The sequence below is a fragment of the Nyctereutes procyonoides genome, unplaced genomic scaffold (assembly GCF_905146905.1).
Source record: "Nyctereutes procyonoides isolate TBG_1078 unplaced genomic scaffold, NYPRO_anot_genome, whole genome shotgun sequence".
Taxonomy (NCBI): domain Eukaryota; kingdom Metazoa; phylum Chordata; class Mammalia; order Carnivora; family Canidae; genus Nyctereutes; species Nyctereutes procyonoides.
In genome coordinates this window covers 28967519-28976330 of record NW_026575121.1, presented here as the reverse complement: position 1 = coordinate 28976330, position 8812 = coordinate 28967519, and positions in this window count along the sequence as shown.

Below are 8812 nucleotides of genomic sequence, written 5' to 3'. Positions count from 1 at the left end.
CTAGATGGGGAGTGAGAGAGTTACACACACCAGTTTAGTGAGGAAGGAAAAGCCAGATTTTAGACTGTGCACTATAGGCAATTAAAACTACTGATAGGTTTTTAAAGAGGGAAATGATATGGTCAGATGGTGACAATTCAACAGGAATAGTGAACAGTTCACAAGGACAAAGACCATGTGTTCTGACCATTACAGTAGTAACCTTGACATGGAGCTGTTCTTCCTGGCCAGTTGTGACTTCATTTATAGCTGTTCTTTTGGAGGCGACTTTACCATGCTTTTGAAGTCTTTGGCACAAATGTGGATAACAAAAATGATGTCAATAATAATAACATAATACCTAATGCCTGTTGAGCACTTCCTATGCATTAGGCACTGGGTTAGCCCCTTTGTAAGCATTATATCAGGATGAAACTTTAGCTTGCATAACAATCACCTGGGGGGCTTTTTGTTATAGACTTCTAGGCCCCTGCTCTCAGAGCTCTGATTTAATAGGCATGGGTGGGGCTGATAATTTTTGTGTTTCTGACAATATCCTGGGTGATGCTGCTGGTCCAGGGACTACACTTTGACAGCCTCTGCATTATTATCATTTAATCATCAAGACAATAGTAAAAGATAAATACTACTATTATCTCCTCTTATATATGAGGACACTAAAGCTTTGAGAAGTTCACTAACTTGTCTAGAGGCATATACCCAGTAAATGGCACAGCTGTCAAACACGGGTCCTTCTAATTCAAAAGTTGCTCTCCCTAACTCTTATAATGATCATTCTCAGGGCAGCCCGGGTGGCTTAGCAGTTTAGCGCCGCCTTCAGCCCAGGTTGTGATCCTGGAGCCCCGGTATCCAGTCCCACATCAGGCTCCCTGCATGCAGCCTGCTTCTCCCTCTGCCTGTGTTTCTGAGTCTCTTTGTGTCTCTCATGAATAAATATATAAAAATCTTTTTAAAAAAATGATGGTTCTCAAACTTTGCATGCATCAGAATCACTGGAGAAGTTTTTAAAAAACATCAGGTACAGATTTTCCTTGACTCATGATGGGGTTATATCCTGATAAATCCATCATAAGTGGCAAATACTGAGTCAAAAATGTATTTAATACACTTAAACTACCAAATCTCATAACTTACCTGATACTTTAGCCTACCTTAAACATATTCAGATCACTTACTTTAACCTACAGTTGGGCAACGTCATCTAACACAAAGTCTATTTTTAAGTAAGTGTGGAATATCTCATGTAATGTACTGAATACTGTACTGAAATTGAAAAACAGAATGGCTATATGGGGACAGAATGGTTGTAATCATATTGGTTGTTGGCCCTCGTGATCATGTGGCTGACTGGGAGCAGGGGCTGCTGGCCCTGCCAAGCATCTCAAAAGAAGATCACATCACCTATTACTAACCCAGGAAAAGATCTAAATTCAAAATTGGAAGTGTGGCTTCTAGTGAATGTGTATTGCTTTTACACCACTGTAAAGTGGAAAACTCATAAGTTGAACCATCTTAAGTAAGGGACTATGGACACTTGAGTGCTCCCTTTGTTTAATGAATCACATTTTCCATCATAGGATGGGCTACCTGTTATTGACAAACTTCTCAAGAGACTCTAAAGCCCAGAGATTTTTGGAAACCAAATGTACATTTGGCTGCACATTCTAATCTCTTGAACATTAAAAAAAAAAACCTCAAAACTGACATCTGATCCCAACCCCAGATATTCTGATCTATTTGTGCTGGGGTTTAATTTAGGAATCAGAATTTTTTAAAGATCCCTGTGATTCTAACCTGCAGTTTGAGAAGTGTGAGAACCACTGCACTAAGATTCTGCCTCTTGAACTTAACTAACTGTTCATGTTTTAGAGACACTTGAAAATGAATTCATTATGCAAAGAGATGTTAAAGCAAGAAAACACTAAAGCAGGCTTTAGGGGGGAGGAGCTCTGGAGGTAGAAGCCCTGGGTTTAGATTGATCTGTCATTTACTAACTCTGCTGTAACCTTGGGTGAGTCATCAAATATTTCCTAAGTCTTGGTTTCCTCACATGTAAAATGAAAATAATGATAAGACCACATGCTCTTCCAATGCACAGCATTATTGTGAAAATTAAATAAAATTGTGTCTCTTTAAGGCTTTATGAACTCTTGAACACTAAACAAATGTGAGAGATTACTTTTGTATTGATTTGAAGAGCAACTTCTCACCAAAGATATATTATAGCCAGCAGTAAATGAGGCTCATTTATTTTTTTCTACCTGCAGCAGTCATGCTCAGCTTATATTCAGGTGTTATGTCAAAAACATTTCCTTGGATTTTTTCTTTTCTGGCAGGCATAAACACTGGCAAAATCTTTTTTTTAATATCATTTGTATGCTTTCCTGAAAGCACCAAATTATAGGCAGGACTAATGGGTTGAGAATGCTTAAGGCCAGTTTACTGTGGCTTGCCTATGACATATCACCATCTGAAAAGCCATCACAGAGGAAAAAAAATCATTCACAGTCTAATTTAAATAATGGCTGCATCTTTGCAGTGAAGACAGACTGTGACAGTTTATAGGTTTTAGATGGTGACTCCTTCACGTTGTAAAAACAGATCAGCTGCCAGTGGACCTACAATTATTGCCATATGCATTTGTGAGTTTTTAAAGGGAAATTGAGTGAGCAGCTGCCATTACAACTAGGTAGATTTAGGTGAGTGAATGTATCCGTCCAGTGACATTTAAAAAAGTGTATCATCTGCTTGTAAAGCTTCAGGTTCCTGAAGCTCAACTTCCCACTTGTAAATTTCTGTAATGCTCTTTAAAAAAGAGGCTGATAATAATGAAGACGAGCAGAAGGAATCTTTTGTAAGCATGGAATTAAGAGCATTGCAAATTATTTTCTCTTCCTCATCCTCGTACACAAGTCCATATTGAATTTGGGAAGCCAGAGAGGACTGTCTAGAGTGGTTTGCTGACAGAAAGAAGAAAGGTGGGTTAAAAAATGAATTACAGAAAAAAATTTCCCTTTGTCTTTTTCATGAATGAGTTCTCTTAACTCCTTACCTCCATAGATAGAGCCCTCTTCATGTATGTGACATATATAAACCAGGGAGGAGGGGGCCAACGCTGCACAGGATGGGAGAAGTGGGATCTTCTAAGTGGGGCATGGCCATTCCTACCTTTGTCCTGAAAAACAGAGGCTATTTCCAAAAAGCAGAGGGTAGGTTATTATCTTTGTTCTGAATCCAAAGGGAAGGTGACAGAGATCCAGAATTGGAATAATAATAGCTACCATTTATATGATACTCTAAAAGATTAGTAAAATTTCTTTATCAAATTTTATCAAAAGGCACTTTCATTCTGAATCCTAACTCACTGAAATGCAAAGACTGCAGTATTTTAAAAAATGTTTTTTGAATAATTCACCACTGACCTTCTAATGATGTGATCACCTTCATCTGACTTGACCATTTGACATACTGGACATCCTACTTGGCTTTCTTTCCTTCTGTGGCTTCCCTGCACACTCAGAGAAGAAAAGAAGGAAGATTAGATAGTGGTTAGAGGAATAGGAAATAAAGCTACCTTGATATCCTATTAATCTGGCTTTCCATGATGCTTTATTTCTCAATGATAGTACTTACCAACTAGTGTTGTAATTTATGATTTTTGCCTATTAAACTATGAAATCTTCAAGAGCTAGGCAATGCCTTTCCAAACCACTATGCATAGTGCCTCACACAATTAGGTGTCTCAAAAATACTTATTGAATGAATGAATATTAGAAACAATATATAATAAACCTAAGAAAAAATCGGCAACTTGTAAGAATTTTTATTTCATATGTTGCTCTTTTATTTTATTTTATTTAATTTTTTTAATTTTTATTTATTTGTGATAGTCACAGAGAGAGAGATAGAGAGGGAGAGAGAGAGAGAGAGAGAGAGAGAGAGAGAGGCAGAGACATAGGCAGAGGGAGAAGCAGGCTCCACGCACTGGGAGCCCGATGTGGGATTTGATCCCGGGTCTCCAGGATCGCACCCTGGGCCAAAGGCAGGCGCTAAACCACTGCACCACCCAGGGATCCCATGTTGCTCTGTTTTAAAGCACATATATATTTTTACATGTTACTGGTATAGTCACTTCGCCAGAGTAGGTTACAAATATAGTCATGTCCCTTTCACCTCAAGGATCTTTGGGGATTCCATAGTTTTATTTTAGGAGAAAGTCCCATGGCTTACTTGAGGACTATTATACCCCAAATTGTTTAAGAACTTCAGAGGCTTATTCAGTTTAGAAGGGTCTGGCCACAGTCTGACTAGTTTGGTGGTGGGCGGTGTCTTCAGCAGCCATTGCTTTGATTGATCAGGTCCTTTTTTTTTGCCTGCCATGCTCTTCTGATCCTTTATTGAGTTCCCTTTCTAAGTCACACTGTTCTAGGGGTACTGTCTCATGTGTCTCTGTCCTCCGATGTAGTGAGGCAGCAATCTATTGGCTGCTTCAGATATCCACATACCTCACATGGGGCTCCTGCTCAGAATCCCAAGGTTACCTCTTTTGTGTTTAATTGTACTCACATAATAGATTGGGTCTCAAGGCTCTTTTAGGCTCAGTCATACAGCTGGGGTAGGCCGTTTTGATAAACCTCAGGCCCTCTCTTTGAAATAATCGATTACCCTAGAATTCTCTTATTTCCTGGAGAGCTCCATATGGAGCCTTTGTGGTCATTTGCACCATCAGGGCATGGTCAGTACCATCCCAAATAGTCTACTAACATTGAAATTCACAAGGGAAACTATCACTCTCACTTTTCTCTACTCCCAGGAGGCTCCTAGAGCTTTATGCATATTTGTCCACCTTTTTCACAAATGCTGACTCTAAATTTCAAGGTATACAGAGGTGAGACTTCGTCAGGCTCCAGAAAATTTGCTGTATCTTTCCTTTAAGCAATAGGTGCCTGCAACCCTTACTTTTGTGTAAGCAGGGTTATTCAAGTGACTCTTTTCTGAAAAAGGAAAATTTGATCCAAGGTGGCTTGTTATATTCATCTAAAGATGCGTGAGTTTTCTGAATAAATGCTGTTTTAAAATTTCTTTTCAATGCACACAATGCATATGCACACACGTAGATATAAATAAGTACACATAGATACTCTTAGAGTCCACAGAAAGTGTTAACAATAACCATCTCTGGATAATAAGATTGCAAAACATAACTCATTTTTTCTTGTTTTTCCCAAAAATACATATTTTTGAACAATAAAATATTAAAAGTTAGTATAATAAAGCAAAAAATTCCATAACTTTAGAATAAACACTATCAACTACATATGCCAGAACTGAAATATCTTTGAAAATAAAACATGACACTGTCAATAGATTTTATCCTCTGTTTCATTCACATTCAATTATAGGTGAATTTATAAAAATATGTAGTTACCTGTGCTACTTGCTTACTTTCTGAAATGCAGGTGCTAGTGACAAGCCATTCATACAATTTAGTGACATTTGCTCTGTTGTTGTCTTAATGGCACTCTAAATTCAAGTTTTAACTATTTCACCCTCCGATTACAATTTATTATTTTTTCAAAAAGCATATAAATGAAGAAATATTTTTAAAACATCTATTGCAGAAAGAGAACAAAGGTGTTACCTCCAGTTGTGTTCACGTATCATTTTACTGTCAAACTAAAATTTTCTAAGATAGCTCATGAACTGGCATCTTTTCAGGAAGCCTAGCAAAGTCTTTCAGGCAATCTCTTTCACATATTATTATTTAGAATGTAATTTCTAGCAGTTGATTTAATCTCAAAATATATCCTCATAACAATATAATCTTAGAGCAGGACTTAACTCTTTAAATGCAAAGTACAATAAAGGAACACTTTAAACCATATATTGGTTGATTTGTCATTCATCATTTACTCTGGCATATAAGCTAACTGACATCCAAACATTGGAGACAGACAGCATATGCACAATGTTCTGTGGTTGACTAAAATTCAAAATTCCCTATATCCATTCAGTATGGTGTGAGAACGGCTCATTTGTCCCTCTGACTTCTGTGGAACTGGAGTTGTAACAGTGGGGACTGCACAGCTGGGAGGATGAGAAAAATGATTTCATTAGGAAAAAGATTCCAAATTGGAAGCGAGTTGCTTTTACAAATCTCATAATAAAAACTGATTTTTGTACTTTCCATGTGCTTATTCTGCAAATGTTTAGTGCATTTCTGTCTGCTAGGTTTAATTTTCTAATTTGGCTCGGTTTGCATGTGAAACTGATTTGAATAAATTAAAGGGAGGGTGTTAAGGGTTTTTTTTTTTTTGTATTTTTTTTTCTTGAGTTTTTTGGAAGAGGGGTCGTGGGAGTGCTCAGTCATAGGAACTTCATTATTCTCAATAGGCTATTTGCAGTCAAATGTCACAGAATTCAGTGGGTGAGACATGTCTTGTATTATGCAGTATCTACTAGATCATTTCATGATTCAATGAGTCATAGAATCAGAGATTGTTTTAGTTGGCTGGGGACCGGATGCAAAAGTCAAAAAAAAAAAAAAAAAAGTACGGGACTCGGCGTGGAGTCTTTCTCAAAAGCCATACGACAAATCCCTTTTTCCTGACCACCCCTAATCTTCCCTCAGTCCTGGCAGAGAAGAATCCCCAGAGATGGGAATGTGTTGTTTTGAAAAACTTCTTAGGGGATTCTGATGGGATCCTCTGCCTGAGAACCAAAAGTTTATATTCACATTCTAAAAAATGAGAAAAGAAAGAAATTGCAGAGAGGTAAAGTAATATCCATCTGCAGTAACATCAAGGCTGGCACTTCATTCACAGGTCATTTCTCTTTAAAACCTGTTGCCGGGGCAGCCTGGGTGGCCCAGCGGTTTAGCACCTGCCGTCAGCTCAGGGCGTGATCCTGGAGTCCCGGGATCGAATCCCACGTCGGGCTCCCGGTGCATGGAGCCTGCTTCTCCCTCTGCCTGTGTCTCTGCCTCTCTCTCTCTCTCTGTGTCTCTTGAATAAAAAAACAAAAACAAACAAACAAACCTGTTGAGGGTATTAGTCGCAGTAACTCCCCCTTAAACACGAGGGATACGTTCCAAGACCCCCAGCAGATGCCTGCAACCACAGAGAGTTCCAAACACCCTATATTCTGTTTTCTCCTAAGCACGCATACGTAAGGTACAACTTAATGCATATATTAGGCACATGAGATAGTAATAAGTAGAACTACTAGTAACATCGAACAATTACCACAATATACTGTAGTAAGAGTTACCTAACGTGGTGTGTTTCAAATATTCTGTGGCGCTCACCCTTCTGGGGATGATGGGAAATGATAAAACGTCCACGTGCTGAGATGACGTAAGGTAAATGACGCAGGCGCTATGACGTTCCGTTAGTCGGATGATTCGTTGGGAAGATCATCTCCCCTTGAGGAGGGGGCGGGGGTCACTGTCTTAATGAAACTGCGAACGTGAAACTGCAGATGGGCCGGGCTGCCCTCTCGGCGTCCATATTGGTTTCGCACCCTCCGAAGTTCCTCAGGCGACCTGTGAACCCGGCCGCGGTAGGCCGACGGCCGAGGAGCGCCTCGAGGAAGGGACGGTAGGCGGCGGGTGTAACCCGCAAAGGAACCGAGGAAGCGGGGCTTGTCGTGGGCGCGGTCACCACAGAGAATTCCACCCTGCCTGCCAGGATCTTAGGGATTTGTAGGGAGGCCTTAGCGGGGTCCGGGTGGGCACCGTCCATGGCCACACCGTGCAGCTCTCTGAAGAGCTGAGTCCGTGAAGTGGCCCCGAGCGTGGGGACAGACCGTGTGCCTGCAAGGCGGCGGGGAGGTGAGGAGCCTCTGAACGTCCGAGTCCAGCGCGCAGGTCAGCCCGCGCTCACCTCCTCTCCATGAGCTCTTCTCACAGCGCCTCGTCCAGGTGATCTCTTCCAGGTATTCTCCAGGATGGGGAGTTACAGTGCAGGTGTCGAGGTAATGGGGTTGGCTCTTTCCCGGTTTGTGAAGGTATTAGGGCGAGCTGTAGCCCGTCCAGATGGCAGCAGGCCTCAAACTGAATTCTTTAGCAGGGACTGTTCATTTCGTTTGTTCTTGATACAGCACCAGTGTCTAGTCAGCAAAAGTCCACTCAGTCCCTCAATCTTCCCGTAAATGTCCCTAGATGGATTGTTTAAAGTAGGTTTTTGTGAAACATGGTTAAAACAAAACAAAACAATAAACAACAAAAAAAAAACAACAAAAACAAAACAAAACAAACAAAAACTCCAAAACACAAAAAAACAAGACCTACCATTTTGTGAAAAATGGTAAAAAAATAAAAAAATAAGTTGCGAGGGACGCCTGGGTGGCTCAGCGGTTTAGTGCCTGCCTTTGGCTCAGGGCGTGATCCTGGGGTCCCGGGATCGAGCCCCACATCAGGCTCCCTTGCATGGAGCCCGCTTCTCCCTCTGCCTATGTCTCTGCCTCTCTCTCTATGTGTCTTTCATGAATAAATGCTTTTTTTTAAAAAATTAAGTTGCGAATTCAGGAACTCAAGTTACTGATTGAGACTTCGTTCTCTTTTTACCTTACAGATAATACATGCATAAAATATGCGCCAACTATGAATAGTTTACAGTAAGCTTTAATATTAGCTAACCATTCTTTCTTACTAAATCAGTGCTTGCAGCACTTAGTGTGCCTAGAAGGAAGAATAACTGGTCTGGGCAGCCTCTTTTACTTTCTGGCTTTGTGGATGTTTTCTGCAGATTCATCACTATCTATCTATGCTGGACTGGCTGCTTCAGGACTCATAAGAGCTGATCTTTGCTCA